This window comes from Phyllostomus discolor, chromosome 1 (genome assembly GCF_004126475.2).
Source record: "Phyllostomus discolor isolate MPI-MPIP mPhyDis1 chromosome 1, mPhyDis1.pri.v3, whole genome shotgun sequence".
Taxonomy (NCBI): domain Eukaryota; kingdom Metazoa; phylum Chordata; class Mammalia; order Chiroptera; family Phyllostomidae; genus Phyllostomus; species Phyllostomus discolor.
In genome coordinates, this window is record NC_040903.2 from 183,510,781 (window position 1) to 183,532,028 (window position 21,248).

The window sequence follows — 21,248 nt, forward strand, 5'->3', positions numbered from 1 at the left end:
TTCTCCTGTAGATGAGTCTTGACTGTTGTCCAGAGGTCAATGGGAGGGATATACCCAGGCCAGATAGCTAGTAGGACTGGCCGTGACACCTGGCCAGTAACTACCTTGCTCCATGGCTTGTGGAGGTGGTCGGGTGGTGCTCTGACATGGTCTGTAACTTTCCACTGGGAGTGCAGGTTCTGGGGTTTCCCTGGGTGGTGCATGTCAAGGTCAGCCCCTACCTGTGTTCTGTCTGGGGCTCCTTAGTGTAAGCTCTAAAGCGATCTGCAGATGGCTGCTGCTAGTGCTGAGGCGGGGGCCACTGAGCAAGAGGTATAGGGCTGGTCTCAGCTGTTGCTTGTCTGAGTGGATTTAGCCTGCACCTAAAGCCTGCACCACCCCAGCCCTTCATGTGGAAAAGCCACTGTTACCAGGGTGAGAGGGTTGCTTGGGTGGGCCTGTAAGTTGGATGGGGTGGACCCTCAGGAAATTGTCAGGGCAGGGCTTACTGTGTGAGCCAGGTTGATGGAGATTCAGATATGGTGCCACTGAACTATGGCTCTGTGATGGGGGGGGGGGCTCTGAAAAGGTACAATGACTACTGTCTGCAGTTCTATCTGAGAGGGAGCTGTCCCTCAGCTCTCCCCCTGATTCCAGACACTTTAGTTCCTCCCCATATGTCACTGGTGCTCTTCAAGCTGCTGCCCCAGTGCAGGAGCCCAAGGAGAGTGAGTCTGCATAAGTCTGTATGTGGTACAAGGCCCTTTAAGAAGAGAGACCTGAAAATCCCCCAGTTTCTTCTGCCACCCCAACCCCCACTATTTTTTACAGCCAAAAGTTAGGGGACTTATCTTTCTGGCACTGGATCCCTGGGCTGGTTGGTCTGGTGTGTTGATGTGCTAATATTTTTAAAAATAAAATATGTATAAACACAAAACAAGGAGTTCACAACCCTGCTGAAATCCTTTAATTAGTCTGAATGAGTTTGTTGTATGGCCTAATTCTTCCAAAATAAACCACCATGACAAATGGTACTGAAATACGAAAATACCAAGAATTTCTTATAGCAGACCCTGCAGATTGCCTACCCAATAGCCACTCCCCAGTTCTTCCTTGCTTATAGAACTCCGATCTTATTCCAGAATCTACCCCTCTTCCTAATTTGGGGGTAAATCCTGGTTAGTGTAAATCAATCATGGTGAATCTTGTCGACAGTCTGTAGTTTAGGGGTGGGCATGTGACCCAAATCTAACCAATAAGACAATGGAGGAAAGTTTCCCTGGGGCCTCTGCAAAAAGTATTTTCCTTCTCAGAATAACACACAAGAAGAGACATTCCTCTTCATCTGATGAATGCTGTGTCTGAAGGTAACTCCCAGACTGTAGTTCCTGCAGTCATCTTGTCACCATGGAAGTCCTGGCCTGAAGTCACGATGGCAGACCAGGAAGATGAAAAGAACCTGGGGCCTTGAGGACATTGTTGAGTTGGTAATTCAACCAGCTACTCCTGAATTCCTTATCATGTGCTGTAGTAATTACCTCCTGCGTAGGCCAGTTTAATCAGAAGCTTCTACTCCTTGAAGCCTAACATATCCTAATATCCTAATGTATCTTTTCTTATACATGGCAAGAATATACTGGCATACCTCATGTCTCCACTTCACCTGTGCCTGGGACTGGCCCTGATATTACCTGGGACCTGAGAAAAAATATGTAGAGACCTCTAACTCAGTGGGACTGCATCCAGGCTTTGAAGCATGAGTCTGTCCTGACAGAGCCCCACATCCTTAGAGTGATGTCAATGATCATAATGATGGCCAACACTTACTGAATGTGCACTCTACACACAAACACTGTTTTAAGTGCTTTACATGTGTAAATTGTTTCATCATCAAAAAAATCCTACAAGATCAATGCTATTATGAATCTTACATAGGTGGAAAAGAAGGCACAGAGAGGTTAAGTTATGTCCTTGAGGCTGCATAGCTACTCAGTGGTGGGTTACAGATTTGGCCGCCTGTTCAAGAACTCACAGTCCCAAACTCTGTGCCCGTGGCCTTTCTGTTCCCAAGGAAGCACATCTGTCCTCCTGCTGCTACCAGCAGTCCCAGGGGAAGCAGAAAGTTCCTCCTGTTTTCAAAGGAACTTTGTGAGTAACCAGACTGCACTTAAAATATCCATTATTTAGCATCACTCATTTATTCAGTAAACATTTACTCAACACAAACTATCTTCTAGGCCTTCAATAAAAGTTGAAGAGTTTTTGCCCTCAAGCAGTGGAATCTAATGAGAAAACAAATTTTTAATCTAATGGTATCAGACATCATGCTCAATGTTTTAGCTGAGATAATCACTTTTAGCCTTAGAGTCTTGAAGATGTGTCAGAGAATATTAAGGATGTAACATGTTTTAACTACTTAATCATTACACAACCCCTATTTTCCCCAGAAGGAACCACGTTAGAGCTCAGCTTAGTGTCCCACAGCTGGTCAGTGGCAGGACTGAACTTGAAACCAGGCAACCTTGCCTGTACTGGAAACCACTATGCCAGGGGTGTGCAAACTCCTTTGGGAGCACAAGGAGGCAGTTGCTTCAAGCCAGACAGGACAGTGGCAAAGAAGGGATCTGGAATACTTCATAGATGAGATGATTTTGTAATTGGACCTTGAAGGAGAAATGTAAATTGGGATAACTTGAAGGGTAAACCAATTAAGAATTTGAAAAAAGAAGAAGAAAAAGGAAAGAAGGAAAGGCATTCCAGTCAGAAGGCACAGCATATGCGAAAATAGGAAGGCTTCAGGGAACCATAAGATGTTTTCTGAAGTACGACTTCTTTGTGGCTCCTTCATAGTGAGGAAACTTCAATGTGGAGGAAGGGGTAATAAGAGATGGTGCCAGAAGGCATTTTTTATATAAGAAATCTCTTTTATTCCACAGTTAATAGGGAACATGTTGAAAATTTAAAGGAGAAGAGTGCTATGAGCTGCTTTTATACTGATTTAAATGAAAAGGATGGAACCAAAGCTGTGGGACTGGAGGCCACTGTGGGAAGAGAGCCTAGGGGAATGCCCTGGAAGTAGGTAGACCTCTTTGGGGCCGTTGCTGTTATCTTGTGACCAAATTCAGTCTGGGAGCTGAGAATGGTTCCACATTTTTGAAAGGTTGTAAAACAAACAAATAAACAAACAAACAAAAACAAAGAATATTTGACAGAGATTACATGTGGCCTGCAAAGCCCATAACGTTTATCATCTGCCTCTTTACAAAAATTGTTTAAGCTGTGCTATGCTTAAAGCTGGTGGTGGTGTGCAAGGGGGAAGGTGGGAGAGAGGATAAAGAATGAAAGTCATCCTTAAAATCCTTGGGACATTCAGGGACTTCCAGCCAAGATGGAGGCATAGGTAGACACACCATGCCTCCTCACACAACAAAAAGAAGGACAACAACAATTTAAAAACAAAAAACAACCAGAGCTGACAGAAAATCAAATTGTATAGAAGTCCAACAACCAAGGAGTTAAAGAAGACACACTCATCCAGACTGGTAGGAGGGGTGGAGATGGGCACACGGAGAGGACTCCTGGCAAGGCAGTGACTGGCAAACCCAGCACTGGGGCGCACAAGGCTGCAGCTGGCCAGCAAGGCTGTGGTGGCAGCTGGTGGAGTGGGCGGTCCCACATTCGTGCGCAGATAAACCAGGAGGAACAACTTGGAAGCAAGACAGACTGCACAACCCAGAGCTCCAGCACAGGGAAATAAAGCCTCAAACTACCTATTGAAAACACCTGTGGGAGGTTGAAGTGCTAGGAGGGACTCCCAGCCTCACAGGAGAGTTTGTTGGAGAGACCCACAGGGTCCTAGAATGTGCACAAGCCCACCCACCCAGGAATCAGCACCAGAAGGGCCCACTCTGCTTGTGAGAAGTGGGGGAAGTGACTGAAAGCCAGCAGAGTGTGGAGCAAGTGCCATTGTTTCCTCTTGGACCTCTTCCCCACATACAGCATCACAACACAGCAACTGGGTTGCCCTGCCCTAGTGAACACCTAAGGCTCTGCCCCTCATACGTAACAGTCATGTCAAGACAAAAAAAAAATGGCCCAAACAAAAGAACAGATCAAAGCACCAGAAAAATTACAACTAAACGACAAAGAGGTAGCCAACCTATCAAATGCACAGTTCAAAACACTGGTGATCAGGATGCTCACAGAATTGGTTGAATTTGGTCTCAAATTAGATGAAAAAAATGAAGGCTACACTAAGTGAGATAAAGGAAATTGTACAGGGAACCAAGAGTGATGGGCAGGAAACTGGGACTCAACAGTATGGACCAGAAGGAAGAAAGAAATATCCAACCAAAAAATAATGAAGAAACAAGAATTTTAAAAAATGAGGAGAGGCTTAGGAACCTCCCGGACATCTTTAAATGTTCCAACGTCTGAATTATAGGGATATCAGAAGGGGAAGAGGAAGAGCAACAAGTGGAAAAGTTATTTGAACAAATAATAAAGGAGAACTTCCCCAATCTGGCAAAGGATATAGACTTCCAGGAAGTCCAGGAAGCTCAGAGAGTCCCAAAGAAGTTGGACCCAAGAAAAAACACAACAAGGCACATCATAATTACATTAGCCAAGGTAAAAATGAAGGAGAGAATCCTAGAAGCAGCAAGAGGTAAGGGGACAGTTATCTACAAAGGAGTTCCCATCAGACTGTCAGCTGATTTCCCAAAAGAGACCTTACAGGCAAGAAGGGGCTGGAAAGAAGTATTCCAAGTCATGAAAGGCAAGGACCTACACCCAAGATTGCTCTATCCAGCAAAGCTTTCATTTAGAATGGAAGGACAGATAAAGTGCTTCTCAGATAAGGTCAAGATAAAGGAGTTCATTTTCACCAAGCCCTTATTATATAAAATGTTAAAGAGATTTATCTAAGAAAAAGAGGGGGAAAATATGAACAGTAAAATGACAGCAAACTCACAATTATTAACAACCACACCTAAAACAAAAACAAAAGCAAACTAAGCAAACAACTAGAACGGGAACAGAACCACAGAAATGGAGATCACGTGGAGGGTTATCCATTCAGGGGAATGGGAGGGGGAGAGAGGAGGGAAAGGTACAGAGAATAAGTAGCATAGATGGTAGGTAGAAAATAGACAGGGGGAGGGTAAGAATAGTATAGGAAATGTAGAATCCAAAGAACTTATATGTATGACCCATGGACATGAACTAAAGGGGGGGAATGTGGGTGGGAGAGGGTGAGCAGGGTAGAGGGGAGTGGAGGGGGGAAAATGGGACAACTCTAATAGCATAATCAATAAAATATATTTTAAAAAGAAAAATAATAAAAGCAAAAAATTACAAAAACACAAAACAAAACAAAAAAAATCCTTGGAACGTTGACCTGACAGGATTCATGGCCAGGAGGTGGGGAATGAGAGAACAGGTGATATCAAGCACGAATCAAAGAATTCTGCATGTGGGGGTATCATTTTCTAACATACAAAACGCAAGAGAGAGGATCAAGGCAGAGAAAGTCTTTGATTTGGGACCTGTTGCTGTGGAGTGTCCACAAGGCATCCAGGTGGAGATGCTCTGGAGACACATTCTACTGAACAGCACTCATGTGTCCGCTTCTCTGTGATCTGTGATATCAATTCCATAAGGGCGGAGATACACAACTGCTTAGTATAAATCCTGGCACATAATAGGCTATTAACGAAGAGTGCTGAGTTCACTGAACTATATTAGATGGTTGAATCAGGAGACTAAGTGCTGGACAGGATCTAGATTAGAGGAAGAGACAAGTCATTGGCTTTTATATGGTTACTGAAGTATAGGAGTTGATGGCATGTTTAATACACTCTTATCAGCACAACATTCAGTTATATCTGTACATGCCTTTGTCTGTCTGCCCAGTGAAAAGTAAGCCCTTCCTGTGGCAGCGAGTATCACTTTTGGTTCTATTTGTGGAGAGATAGGACAGTGCAGCAGTTAGCAGCCAGGGCTTATAGTCAGGCAACTTGAGTTCAAAAATCCATCTCTTCTACTTTCTAGGTGTAACTTTGGGCAAGTCACTCAACTTCTTTGTGCTTTAGCTACTCATCTATAAGATTGAGATAATAATAATAGCTTTCTAGGGGTTGTTGTGAGACTTAATAATACATACATGTGTCTGCAAAGGACTACAGTATGTTCTTAACACTCACCCAGTTATTTTTTTTTTAAAATAGGTCATATCAGGTCAGTGCTAAGAAAACCTTCAATGGCTCAGAGTCAAGGCCCGAGTCCTCACCGAGGCTTCCCACAGCTTACTTCCCCAGCCTTATCCTCTCACTCTGCTCTCCTACTCCACAGGGCCCAGTCTCCTTGCTGCCTCCTCAAACTCACCAGTCACAGGCCTGCCTCAGGGCCTTTGCACTTGCTTTCCTCCTGCCTGGAGCACTCTTCTCTAGGACATCACCACATATTGCTGTCTCGCCTCCTTTGAGTCTTCATTCAAATGTCACCACACTTTTTTGAATAGTAAACACCCTCAGTCCTGGAGGTTTCTTTCCCCCTGCAATACTTTATATTGACCTATAATGACTCATATGCTGATATGCCACATAGCTGAGTTTATTTTCTACCTTCTCCCACTATGATGTTAGCACAGAGACTGGAATACTACTGTCTTTGCCGAGTGAATGAATGGCGTCTACTACATACTCAGTGCTCAGTCCAGGTTAGCTATGGTTGTGCCCCAAACATCTGGCGCTACGCTGATGAAACAGCTGCCTCTGACTCCACACTGCCCCAGCGGTGCTGGCGGACAGGAGTAAGAGCGGGCACTGGTGTCTATTCCTGGAGTCCCTCCCTCCCTCAACTGCATGGCGGGACTTCTATTGCCCCCATCATGGGCAGCCCGCTTGTTAGGGGCATACATTTGGGGAAATAGGAGAATGCTTTATGAGAGGGCAAAACCCATCTGTAGTCTTTGTGAACTGGTATAACATCCCAAAGAAGAAAATTTGTGTATACACAGTAAAGCTGTTCTTTTGATATTAAATTAGTATTAAAGTGGGGTGGAAACTCCTCTTCTATTGGGCTCCTATGGAGAGGGACAAAGTAATATTAGAGAGAAAGCAGCTGCCCTCAGCAGGAGGCTCAGAAATGTCAATCTTAATTAAAACATTTATTTTCAAATACATTTCTTGGTTCATATGTAGTGATATGTGTCTACTTCACGCAATCATTCAAACTGCTGGGCTGAGGAAATTGGAGAAAGGCATTTGGATAAAGAACAAACCATATGATCAAAACAAAGAAATGCAAAGAAAAGGCAAATCCGCATTGTTCTTCAGTTTTTCTTCAGTTCGCATGTCAGATTGTTCCTCAGGGGTGTGCCTCCTGCTGAGTAAAGGGCTGCAGACCCCCTTGTAGAAATCTGGTGTCAGTGGGCCATCGTGGGCGGTGGTGGGTCGAGCCCCCACTCACGGGGCAGGTCCGTGTGTGTATGGATTTCTGTTTACATCACCATCGGAGGCCTTCTCCTGCTGCTTTTAGGTCTTAGCCAGAAATAAACTACCCAAACTACCAACTTCCAGTTCAAAATTCTCCCAAATTTTGTCATTCCCTGAGTACTATTTTGGTTTAGAGTTATTAAAGCTGCATAAAGGTGCCCAAAATTTTGCATTGACTTTCTGAGCTCTTTTCCCCTCTTGCTCTCTGCCCTGCAGAGCTTATGCACCTGCCAAACTTCTGTTGACTTCCCCGGGAAACCAGTCATGACTTCAAAGTGGCCAAAATAGCATTGAAATGAAAATGGAGCCAATTTAAAAAAGCAGCAATTTCTGAAAAATTTGTTCAAATGTCTACGGTCTTCTATAAATACATTTTTATTTAGAATTAGAATGTTAAGATAATCTCTATGTGTGCTATGCTGAAAAAATCACCATGGTTAGGTAAGAATCAAAGACAATAAGCTATATTTATTAGTGTGACAAGTGTCCTTTATCTTGTAATCTGGTGAATGCATTTCTGATTAGGGTATATCCTAATATTTGAGAAAATCACAACATATAAATACAGTTGCATCGATTGCTGCTCTCAATATGCTTTTAACCTCTTCAAAGGAGCCATTAACATCACAGTCAGAAACACATAGCGAAGTCCAGAGAACGTACGCAGTGCTGCCATTGGCTGTGGACAGCAGTGCTAAGCACATTTAGCAGGTATGCTTCCCATTACAAGTTTGGAGATTCTGACTTTGTATTTAATGACGATACTATATGTCCCATTTTTTTATTCCTGAGCTAATTTTAAAATGCTTTTATTTATTTATTTATTTATTTATTTTTTAATTGTAGAGAGAGGGGAAGGGAGGGAGAAAGAAAGGGAGAGAAACAGTAATGTGTGGTTGCCTCTCACCAGGCCCCCACTGGGGACCTGGCCTGCAAACCAGACACGGACCCTGACTGGGAATTGAACCAGCAGCCCTTTGGTTTGCAGGCCGGCACTCCATCCTCTGAGCCACACCAGCCAGGGCCCTGCGTTTTCTTTCAGATTGCTAGTGGAAGGGCTATTTGGCGATAGGAGACATATCCTGGCAGAGTGAACTGAGTGGTGCATTGATGCCACAAAGAAGTACGTGGATAAAGAAAGCTTAAGAAGATCAGCACTGGGATCCTTAACACCAACAGAAGAAAACGAGACACAAAGTCTTGCCCATGTCAACCCAGGTGCTATTCTAAGAGTTTTTACATACCAGTTCATCTGATCCTACCAACCTCGCTTTGAGAGAAGGGACTATTTTTACAATTATATTTTATTGTTTATGCTATTACAGTTGTCCCAAGTTTTCCCCTTTTGCCCCCCTACACCCAGCCCCCCCACTCTCTCAGGCCATCTCCCCCACCATTGTCCATGTCCATCGGCCATGCGTATAGAGAAGGGCTATCACTGTCCCCGTTTTTCAGATGAGGAAACTGCTACAGAAAGGTTAGGCTGCCCCCATCATAAAATTAGTAAAAGACTTGAACCCAGGCAGTTGAGCTTTATAGTCTGTGCTATCCTTGTTTTCCATAGGATGGCGGGTGGTTGCTCACAGTGTACCAGTTACAGAGTGGGGTTTTCAAGCCAAGAACTAATTTTAAGTCATAGCTGTTCCAACTCATTTTGATGTAACCTACCACCTCCTATTAACTTTAGCCTTCTGATCGCTCACTCCCAGGGTGTGGTGCAACAAAACCAGGTGCCACAGGAGAAACAGGAATCAGGTCACTAGGATGCCCAGACGAAGTAATGATTTTATCAAGGAAAAACTGCAGAATGTGTGGGTATTATACCTACCTGGTCAAGAGTCTTCACACAAAGACAAATGTGTGAGAAGCAAATGCATTATATGCTTGATGTTCATGTTGCTCAGGTAATCAAAGAAGAGACACGATCTTCAGAACCAAAGGAAGTAAAAAAAGGGAACAGCTTTTCATTACAGTTGGGCACCAGTGTGGAAGCCACTTATTACCAATACAGCAGACAGTCATTCCACGCATAGGTAGAACTCTTTACACCTTGTGGGGGGGCCACTGTGTACTATGAATAATTTAATCATGGTGAGACCTTGGAGAAAGAGGCACCATTAGTAAGAGGGATTCTACCATCCCACTCCTGGCTTGTATTAAAATAAAGAAATGTCATGAATTTGGGGGTAGAAGTTGAAAACTGTAGGTATATTTGCTTGCAATTTTTATTTTTTGTTAGTGGAGGATCACTTTTGCTTTCTGAATCAGTCGATCAATTTAAAAGTAGCTCTTGTCATTAAGTAATCTTTAAATTAACCTTCAACTATGTGTCACCAGCTGTATGAGAGAAGCAAATGAATTATGTATTATGGTTTTGGATATAAGTTCTGAAAAAGCCAACTATCATTCTCAACATCAAAGAGCGCCCTTATCAAGGGCTTGGCTGCGAGGATAAAGCACTGGCTATTTACCTTCTGACCTTGGTTCCAGTCCAAATGCTATTGCCAAGGGAAGCGAGTTTTGTGATTTCGGCCCCACACAGGTAGACAGTAGTTCGTATCACCAAAACACAGATAGGCAGAACTGGAATCTTCCTGCTTCGGAGAGACCCCAGGCTGACAGAAGTCCAGAGATGGGCGAGCGAGGACGCATCCAGCGCCTGCCGTCCTGGGGATGGCAGTCTTCTCAGCTGGACACGGTGGCTCAGAATAGCAGTCTGGGGATGCGCTCCAACCTGGCTTGCGGGTAAAGAAATCTGTTTGCAGAGCTTGCAACTCGTCCAAGTCTATTTTTCAAGCCAATACCTCCTCTCCAAACCCTCCCCTCCTCCAAACCCCTTTTTCCAGAAAAAAAAAAAAAAGCAGAAAGTCAACCAGAAGGATCTTTATTTCCGGATGCCATTTGTAGAACTATGGTGATGGTTTTAATCTTTTGAAAGGATGATTCCAATTGAGCTGATACATTTCAGCCCTTGCTTTTAAAAATTAAGATTAAAGACAGTTGTTACTTTTGTAGTAGAGTTATTTAGATTATAGAGTTAACTATTATTACAATATTCAGTGTTGTATTTTCAGGAAGGAGAACCACTCCATTAACCAGTTAAAAATTTTGTTTAATTAATTAAATTAATAAAAGACAATGTAGTTTGTATTCGACATTTGAATTTGTTTGATAATAGATATGAGTATATAGTCCAAATGTGTACTATCTTAAACAATTTCTTTTTCTTTCTGTACATTTGATCACTTCCTTTATTTTTTACTCTATTAGTTTGCTAATTCAGCCATTCCTAGGTCCTTTCAAGAAATATTTTAGTAATTGTGAAGTAAAATAGTTAATATAAAATAATCATATGTATTTGGTGTAGCAAGAAGGGAGCATTCCGACACCTGGTTATACACTATGTCCTTTATTTCCAAATATAGGCAGATAAGAATAATCTCTCTTCAGCGGTAAGGACATTCAGCCAGGCAAAATGTGCACTTCCATGATAGAACCATTAGAAGCATTTAAGATTCTGTTCGCTTTGTACAAACATTATGTAACTCCAGCTATTTTTAAAGCAAATGCTCGTTTCCTAGATGGGAGAGGGAACATTGCTATGGGCTTATGTTCCTACTACAGGAAAACATCCCTCACCCATAAGATTTAAAGATGACTGTCACCACCCACGTGAGGCGAAGCTCACGATTTTCCATGCATGGAAGCCAGTGTGGCAACGCAGGAGCTGCAGTCCAGCATGACTTGCTCCCACGGCTCCCACGGTGGACTGGAAGGAAACCCAGGCCAGGGTGGGGGTCATCCGGGCGCGGAAAGCTGCACGGGGATCCAGACATTCCAGTGGGTCTGTTGGGGAAGCAGATCCCTGGATTTTCTAGGGGGTTTTCGTCCTTGGTGCCTGCACCACTAGGCTAAACGGGCTTCTCCCACATGCACGGAGGGGAGAGCAGATGAAAGAACACAAATGCAACAGCCTTTTATTGTCAGCAAACAAAAAGGGGCGCACATGTGCCAGTTTATAAATTACTGTTTTCATTAAAAAGGAACTCAGAAATCAGGTTCCACTTATCATTGGTAAAACCTTAAATTTTTTAGCTGTATGATTTCATTATATGAATTACAGAACCGTAATAGAGTAATATTACTCTTAAGCCAGCTCACTTAAATTTAAGACATTCAAGACCAAATAATGCACTAGGTTCTTTAGTTCAAGTTATGCAAATAATATACATTTTTTATTCGGCTTCCCACCAGGTTATACATGTATTATAAACACAACAAAGACCTCTTTCTTATACAATATGTTACTCAGAAGCTGGTGAGAAATAGAAGCCAAAATATTGTGAATTACATTCTTAAATTGGTTTGGCTTTGTATTGCTGGCTGACCTATTTCAAACGCTGAAGAGGGTTCGGGACTGGAAACAAATGTTGACTCACTGTTACCTGCTCCTGTTGTCATTCTTACTGATGTTCCTCCACGTCTGAATCAGATCGCTATCTTTGTATTCTTTAGAGCGGAACTAGCAGGCCCAGCTTTGCTACATTTGGAAAATCAGCAGGGACAATGGCCATCTCAAAAAGACAAAAATAAAAGAAGGGACTGAAACTTAACAACATTGCCACGGCTGTCCCTGAGCTCAGAACTGAACAGAACCTTTTTATGCTGTAGTGCAAAGGTGATGATTGAAATCAATATGGATTATTCCACAAGCATTATTTCTTAAATATTTCATATAGTTTGATAATGTAATTCATACATTTTTAAAATAGAGCCACTGGCATATTAATTCCATTGAGGCTTTAAAAGAAAAAAAAAGCTGAAGTTTAGAAAATCAGAAATACTGAATTCTGTCTTGTGATGAAAACAATATTTACATTATTCATAGATTTCAGCCCCCAAAATGATATGCTGGATGGTCACATGGCCTGTGTCCTACCCAGGGTCGCCATTTTTCCATTTATGCACAATGTACTTCATTGATAACTTGCTCAATTTGATAAAACCAGCAAAAAAGAAATGCAGATTTTTAAAAACAGCAAACACAAGTGTGCTTATGTACATTGCAGGTTAGTCTCATAAGCTCATACTTGACAAACATCCCTTTTCTAAGGGAGCTTTACTTGTTTATGCTGGGCCGACTGAAAACAAAAATAAGTGGAAAATAAGAATTTCAGTCTTTTGGCCTCATGACGTAATGTGAGCCCTGTGGGAACGAGGGAGCATTCCTTTATACTCGTGTGCAATATGAGCTCGGTGGCTCTGTGAGGGCTGAAGTCCTCCACAAAACTCTTCCCTCCCTTTCTCCTCTAAAAACCCCACCTCCACTAATTTATATAATCTCATCAGCGTTTCTAACAGAAATTCTCACCTCGGTGTCCTCCCTGTGATGGAGCGGGTAGAACCCGTCTGTCTGCGGAGTGTTTGGCCAATCACTCCCAGCCGCTTGTTACATTCAACAAGTGTCAGTGGCGTCTCTCCTGTTAGCATATAGCTCTTGAGACAGGGCGCAAGGGGTGAGTGGATGGCAGGCAGGCACGGTTTGCCGGGCTGCATCGTCTACTCTGATGCTGCTCGTCTGCCCCTGCATCTGTGCATGGCTTCTTAGCAAGTGGAGGCACAGTGAGCGTCCCATGCACTGCCACAAAACATGAGCAGTACTGATGGGAAAGACTCAAAATCGCCCTCCATCAGATTGCTATAAAGAAAAAAAAAAGACTGTGAGGTCAGAATTATTTCTTAATTGCATTTCACACCTGGTTAAGATAGTGTCCACAGCTGCACGGAGATGAAAGGAATGATTGATCCTTGAAAAGAGAATAGGTAGGGTAGGCATTGGGAGGCCTGAGAGCCAGGCACACTGGGGTGGAGTGAAAAGCAGAGTTCATTTTGGGTAGAATTAGTTTCTTGCCAGCATTTGAAAAAGAGGAAGGTGGCTCTGGGAGCAGCCTTCATCCTGCGATGCTGACTGCAAACCCCCCACCCAAACAGCCTCACTGTCCACAGCAGATATTTTAGATGCAATTAGACTTCCCTGTGCCACGCACAACAGCTGGGAAGAGTTTCCAAAGTTTTCTCTTTTTAATTTGAGTGGAATACTAAAGAAATAAAATATCCTGACAACTTCTAGCGTTGTCTTGTGACTTTAAAAAAAATCAGCCTGTGAAGTATCACTGCTCTGTTTTAGTCTAATGCTACTTCTATCTTTTATCCTTTTTAATTAGAAGGCAAATTCTCAGACCGCCAGGCCTAATCCCTACACAGTGGAACAAAGCCCAGCAAAGCCTTTGAACACTGTTCAGCCGGGCAGCACAAACCGTAGTAACTGTTGGCAGTAGGGGCAGGACTCTGACCCTCATCTCAGCCATTCTCCTGCAGCTCCTGATGCTCCCTGCCCTTCGGAACCCTATCTGTTGTTCTTCTGTTTAGACTGAAAAGACAAAAGAGGAGACAATGTGGGAAACCTAGAGGATTGGCTAGGTAGGATGCGGGGAGCTAGTGATGGATAGGGGCAAGTAAATGGAGTTTCACGGGAATGGACACAGTGGGGAGAATTGGATCACCAGATTAGGTCTTTAGGTTCAAGAAATTTCTTCATCCCTCACTAAATCTTTTCATGGACAATGCCACTTTTTAAACAATTGTTGCATTTCCAATTACTCCAGGAGTGTTCAAACAAATGCCCCACACCCTCCATGAAAAGTTTGCTCATATATTAAACTCGCCAGATGAAAATCAATAAAACAAACACCCCCAAATCAGCGGCAGACACTTACATCTCCAAAGTATTTACACTTGTAATAATATTTGAGTCAAGAGCATAATTTGAGCTCACTCAAGCAAAACATGCAACTAGACAGAAACATGAATTTTCAAAGCTAATGGGAACAATCATGAATCAAAAAGCCAAATTCTGAGTATGCAAATATGTAAAAGGATTGTTTGCATTTCCTACTCTGGCTAACTGTGAATTATTGAACAGTGAAACAACAGATGCTACCGCCACGCTGCAAACTCTTCCAAATTGTTCTTAGATGGAGCTACGTATGTGTGGGAATTACTGTCTGTCACCAGGATGCTTGAGAGCTGTATTGGGATTTCTGAGAAAGATATGCATTTTCTGTTTTGTTTTGTTTCATTTTGTTTTGTTTTTGAGATACCTAGGGTAGACATTTCAGGGGGGCAGAAAGGGAAGAAAAAACAAAACCTCTTATTGGAAACATTTTTGACAGCCTCTCAGACTCTTAAACACAGCAGGTTTCAGAAAGTCACTTTCAGCCGCCCCCCCCAGTCTACTGCCTACAGAAATACCGATATATGCACCCCATACTTAACCCAATCATCAGGGTTGTCTTTGTAACCAAATGTGAAATGTGTCACTGACCTGGTTTTAGGTGATTAAGGGGTTAATTTAAACCATAGGGAAGGGTTCAGATGAATGATGTCCAAAAATTTGTGCATTTTATCATGTAATCTTAAATTCAAAGTTAAGGCTGAGCCATTTTTAAGGAAGTTTCCATTTGTAAAGCTCTTAGTGCTGGGTTTTATGGAACTTCTCACCTATGAGTTTTACATGCATCTCTAGCACATGTATTTTGAGAATATATGTTTATCTTATTAAAGGGATAGCAATATATGTAATTATAGTCCACTTCCATCTACTATCTATTATTCAAGTCAGAAAATTCAACATCTTCCTCAATATCCTCTGTCCTTGGACTGCATAAGCAAATCAATTCTCCGGGGCGAACAGTGGTAAAATAGGTGAAATGCGCAACAATAATCAAATATTGTTTTATAAAGAAGGATGTGGCATTAGTGAGAGTCTTCTCTTGGTTTGCTTGCATTTGCTTTTACCTTCAATATCTTCAAAAGATATGCAAAATATAGCCAGCTACCTACATGGATGCCCTTTAAATGCATCTCATATTTATACTTTTTTCTTTGTTTTAATTGAAAACTGTCTAAAAAATGAGAATATGCTCATTATTTCAGGAGCTCCCAGCAGCAATCCCAATTTGCAAATAAAAGTATTTTAAATTTTTAAAAAGTACTCTGTAAAAATAGAAGCCTTTTAAAGAAATTGTCTAAATGTTTGCACACATTTCACTGTCTAATGCTCCAATGGAAATGATCAATAAACATTTGCATAAAAAAGAGCAAATTCATTATGCATGTGTGTTTTAATAATCACTGGAAGTCTTTACCTGCTGGGAAATTATTCCTTGTTGCCCCTCACGCACACACGTGCTGTCTTTGGCAGGTATGAGATGAAGTGCTATCGACAACAGGCTGTCGTGATATTTGATGCTACATTTCCCCAAAATAAAAGGTTCTGGAGACTCAGAGAGAGTCCCAGAAATGCATACAAACCACAGCAAAACACAGTTCCCACAAATCCAACCTGGAGTCACTCCTATCAGGGCACGGTTTTTGTGTTTGTTCTTGTCTCCGCATCACTGTGGTCTACCTAGTCGTCGTGATCCTGTGTATGAATTAATTTTATTAGAATGGAATAGAAAAGAATCTAGATCAGAGGAATCCAAAGCTTTTGAAAACTGCTTTGTCTTGTAAGAAAGTAAGACTGGTACGAACACTGACAATGCAGTGCCCCTTGTTGTCCAACACGGCTGGACACGCTCATTAATACCTATTAGAATGGCAACATTAGAATAACCGCTGTATGAGATTGCCAAGGTTAAAATATTTTTTGCACAGGTTGGTTTTTGTTTTCGTTATTCAGTTTCTTTCAGAGAAGTATGCTCTCTTTACTAAGAATAAAACCTTAGAGGGTTTCTGAAGCTTATAATGTAAATGACCAAAAATACTAAGCTCAATCAAACCAAATACAAAAAAAAAAAGCCAACCCTTATTCTGTATTCTGATCCATCAGTGACTGTATAACTATATCATTAACGATGTTCTCTAACTGGGGAAGTCCCTACCCTAGAGTGTAAAGGATCAAAGAAAACATTCTTTTCTGTCTGGTACACTTAGTGGTCCTGCCTCCCAACAGTGGGATAAAAGGAACTTGCTAAACTGTTGCCATTTTGCAACATCTGCTATAATTCCCCTAAATCCAGATTTGTCTGACACAGAGAGGCCTGTTCTTACATCATTGCCATGTGACAGTGTAACACCAGTCACATCCAGCTTGAGGACTGCAGCTTCGGGCTATGATAATATGAAGAAAACCTTTTTGCCTAGGGCAAAACACTTGTAACGAAGTATTATTCATCTGGCCAATTTAAATCTTCTCTCAAAAAGGTACCCAGAAACATATGCAGTATGCCTTTGTAAAAGGCTCGAGCAGCTCATAGGCAAATGACCTGAACCAGGAGTACAAAACCTAGTGTCCTGATTAATTACTGCTAAGCGGCTCTGATACACAGAGAAGAGAAGGCTGGTCCTAATCCCTAACCCTGTCCTACATTCTCAAAATAGCCAAAACATTGCTGACAGTCACAAAAACAAACCTGGCCATTCTTTTTTTAGGTTTTACATGATCGCTTGGTGTTTGTCGAATAAAACCAGGATGCAGACAGATGAGGCAGTTACCAGTCCAGGGGGGCTTCTTGGGGCAAGGCCAGAGGCTCATAGGAAAAAAAAAATTTTGAAGGAGAGAAAAAAAAACAAACCAGCAAGAACACATAACCCCCAAACATTTTGGGTATTTTAGGTGTTCTTCTTTTCAAGGTTCAGCTTCCAAGAGATTGAACTTTTCTGGCAACTGTTCCTTAACACAGAAATGCTTTAGGTTTTTGGAGCCGTAATAATTGCTGGAGCCGTAATATTGCTGTGTGCTTAGAATTGTATTAGGAAAAGATCTTTGGCTTTCTTTTACCTGTAAACATAAGAGGATGCTTATATTTTACTATAGTTATCGGACATATTAGAATCTCAAACCATGTGAACTGGAAAGCTCTATCGGTGTCATCCGTCTCTCAAGTGACACGTCCCTTCTTTAATAAAGCAGACATCCGCAGCGTCCGCCACTTCTGCCGAGCGAGAAATACACGGCTAAAAGCAGAAAAGCCCTGAATATGGGAGAAGGAAGTTGCTTATCATAGCAAATTTCATTTAAAAAAAACCCCAAAGATGACTAAATGCAGCTCCTCTCACCATTAGCCAAAACACTATTACATTACAGGGAAATCAAAATACGTCTCTTGCACTTCATGTAAAACATGGCACTTCAATAGCACTAATTCAAAGCAAATAATGATTTTATCTGTTTTGAAGACTGTCCTTAATTTGACATTATCCTACAGGCACAGCCTACCCTACAGTTGTCAGAAATAATAGTAAGGAACAGGGAAGCCAACAATTGCTGGGGTTCTGAAGGGCCTGCCTGACTGCTAGAGTGAGGGTCCTTTTACCCACAAGCCTGCCCCAAATGCAAAGGGGAAGAGACCTATTTTCACCCACAATGCACTCATTATCAAGTCTAATTCCATGTTAGATTTTCAAAAATTTTTCTGTGTGAGCACATTATTTGTAGACACAAGCATTTTTCACAGGCCACAGCTACCCACCCAGTTAAGAGACTGCCCAGGAAATGCATTTTCCACCTGTTCGGATGCAATGCTGATGCTGGCTGCCTGTGCAAATGTGGGATGCTGGTTCAGCATCACAGGCTGAGTTTTGATGATCTGTGCTGCTTTTAAAAGCACCAAGTCCCTGGTTCTCTTTGTACAAACATTTTCCTCCCTTCCCTTACCCACTCTCTCTCCCTCAACTGGTCCGTAAGTGATGCTCTTTGGCTTCCCATCATTCCCCGAGTCCCTTCTTTTTGAATTGGTGTGACTCACCTTCTCATTAATGAAGGTGTAGCTTTGGAGTCAATTCACCTTAGTTAACAGCATCCCCATGATTCTGAGCACCCTCTGCTTCCAGACAGGACGACCTTCGATGAAGATTGTCCTTTTCTGGAACTTGAAGACCCGACTCTATTCAGAAGCAGAGTAAAGAACCAAATCTTGCTGCTTCTCATGTCTGGACACCAACTTGGTCATCCTTCGGAGGTGAAAGGACTGCTGTGTGATCTGCCAAAACTGAAACCATTTAGGGGGAAATTTCTCCTCTCTCCGTTAGTTGCAGATTTTTTGCAGATTAAAAAAAGAGAAGTTTGAAAATCACTGTCCTTCCTGCATTGTGAACTGGAATGTAATTAAGGCCTGGAAAACACCGAAGTATTTCCCATTATCTGGTTCCCCTTTCACTTATCAGCGCCCTAAGGCTCGGGAGGTACAGTGGAGAGCGCGTAGGTTTTGGACTGGGGAGACTGAGACTTAAAACCCTACTCTCTCCCGCATGAGCTGCGTGACCCTGAGTGAAACACTTGACATCTGGACCTCAGTGTCCTCGGCTATAAAATGGGGCCAGATGAGGCCTATTTCTCTGGGCTGTTGGGAGGACTCAGTGAGATAATGAATGTAAAGCGACCTCTTTAACCAACCTCAACAATCCTATTAGGCATTATAATCTCCATTTCACAGAGCGGGGTGAATGGTTCAGGAAGGTTAAAGCACTTGCCAAATGTCACAGTCACATCGTAGGTGTTTAATAAGCAGGGACTATTTATAATCATCAACCCGAGGAGACTGGATTCTCACCTACGTCCAAATAAACTCATTTTTAAGTTAGAAGGCCTTTGCTCTGGGGCGAGACAGCCAAGCTTCTTTTTTGATTAGCTCTTCAGAGGCCTTGCCAGGAAGCACAGACGAAGGGAGCCCCCACTACCAGCCTCCCGCTTTGCAGGAGGTGTTTCTGAAATTCTTCAATCAACCCAACAACCTTTCGCGTTATCATCTCCTTTTCACAGCGGGCTGCTGAACCCGAGAAACATTAAATCGCCTGCCAAAGGTCACAGGCATTCTTTATGGGGGAACCAGCTTTGTGCGTCCAGGTCTCTCTGCCCTCGGGGTGTGCTCTTTCCACTTACTGCGCTCACTCGCGGCCCTTCAGCTCAGGGACGGGGGCGGGGCCAGTCAGGTGTTGGCGAAAGAGTGGCTAAACCTCTGCCAAAGGGCATGCTTGGCTTCAGGGGTCAGAAATGCCCTTCCAGTTTTCCAGAAACTCAGGAAAACCGTAAAGTTTTTGCGAACGAAGCCTGCATACATATAAACCAATCTTAAGTAAAATTAGAAATCAGGGCTAAAATGATAGTTCACTAAACCAAAAAGTCCAATACAGTAGAGGGTGTTTCAGGGTGCTTTTGTAAAACAAAGGGGAGAAAATGTAGGTAAAACTTCAAATTATTTCTGGAAAAAACAGGGACTTAGCATCTATTTTTGATTGCGTAAGTGCTAAAGTAATTTTTAAATTCTACAGTTAGAAAGCCACGTTAGTAACAATGGAGCATAATCCCCACTCTTCCTCTTTCCCCTCCAGCCCTCCAGAGATTGTGATTAGGAGACGGAAGATGAACTGAAAGAACCCACAAGAGTAGTCTGTATCCCTCCCTTCTCAAAATCCTCAGGTGATTAGAGAAATGCGCATACGAATCACCTGGGGAACTTGTTGAAATGCAGATTTTTGTTCAATAGGTCTTGGGATGAGGCCTGTCATTCTGCATTTTAACTGGAAGCAAAGAGTTCAGATAAGGTAATGCAGACTCTCAGGGTGTGGATCGACTCAGTTCGAGTTCTCCGAGATGTCAGTGCAGCCCTTCGACCTCGAGAGATCCTGGCTGAAGCGGGGCTGCGAACTCAAAAGTACTCCTCTTTCGCAGAGCTGGGAGGAATCCCAGCAGAAGGCCCTCTCTCTCCGTGGTCAGAGCAGACTCCGCCTGCCAAGAACAGGCACTCACACCAGAGAAGGTAGGCAACCGGGTTGTATGGATTCCCATCCCAAGACCTACTAAACTAAAACAGCCAGGAAAAGATTTGTCAGTGACCTAACAAGCCTGACTTATAACTTCTAAATAGAGACCAGACTCTGATTGTCTTAAAAACCAAACTTGTTGTTTAATTTGAATGTAAAAGGTGAACGATTGGCTGTTGGTAGGACTTGGTGGGTCGGTGTTGGGGAGAAAGGTACTGTGGGTTATCAGGAAAGGCAACAATGGATCTACCGAGCACAGAACGGCGGTAAGGGAGGTGGTGGTGGTGGTCTTTCCCTCCTGTCCCCTCCCCTCTCCTTCCTTCAGAGCGGTTTTTCTGGTTCTAGTACAGTGAAAGGGAGTCAGGCGGGTGTGTTGCAAAACTGGCTAAGATGAAGGACAAGAGTTTAAGCTGGAGATAGCCAGAGATAACTGGAAGGAGAAAATGGCCCAATGAGAGGTAAAGAAAGCTTCTCAGAAGCTGTATGGGGGCTGAAAACTGGCTGCCTGCAGGCAAGAGATCTCATGTTTAAAAAACACCTTTTTTTTGAGGACCCAGCTACATCCCAGCAGCGGGGCCATATGTTGACATGTCACATCGATTCCCTAGTCGCAGGTTCAGGTTGAGGCTGAGTTGAGAGTACGACTGAGAACTCCTAGGATTTGGGTTTCATCACCCATTCCCCTGGAAGACTGAACTACACATTAGATTGACATGCACCTGCCTCCACCCCTACTGCCATTTTCCACTCCTAGGTATCTAACAAGGTCAAGACTGTCATGAAATTATAGGGTGTTCTGTTGGGAAATTTGATGGGGAGTGCCAATGTGAATTGGTTCCTCTCATCTCCTAACAAGATTGTCTCTTTTGTAACAGTTTCTTTTTTTAAATAAGTGTTATTACAGAAAGTACTATTTTATTTATTTTTTATGTTATTTATTTATTTTTA

The 21,248-nt window shown here is 42.7% G+C and overlaps 1 long non-coding RNA gene across 4 annotated transcripts; it reads right to left on the minus strand.

Moving 5' to 3' along the window:
* Positions 1-923: 923 nt before the first annotated feature.
* On the minus strand, positions 924-18,908 carry LOC118496983. Of its 4 annotated transcripts, none has more exons than XR_004899528.1 (4): positions 18,287-18,908; positions 12,847-13,173; positions 9,947-10,209; positions 924-1,013 (listed from the first exon to the last, which is right to left on the minus strand). It is a non-coding gene; the product is annotated as an uncharacterized LOC118496983 (long non-coding RNA). The 4 variants fall into 4 exon arrangements; XR_004899526.1 differs by lacking the exon at positions 924-1,013 and adding an exon at positions 1,025-1,677; XR_004899525.1 differs by lacking the exon at positions 924-1,013 and having other exon boundaries at positions 9,646-10,209; positions 18,287-18,906.
* Between the last annotated feature and the right edge of the window lie 2,340 nt (positions 18,909-21,248).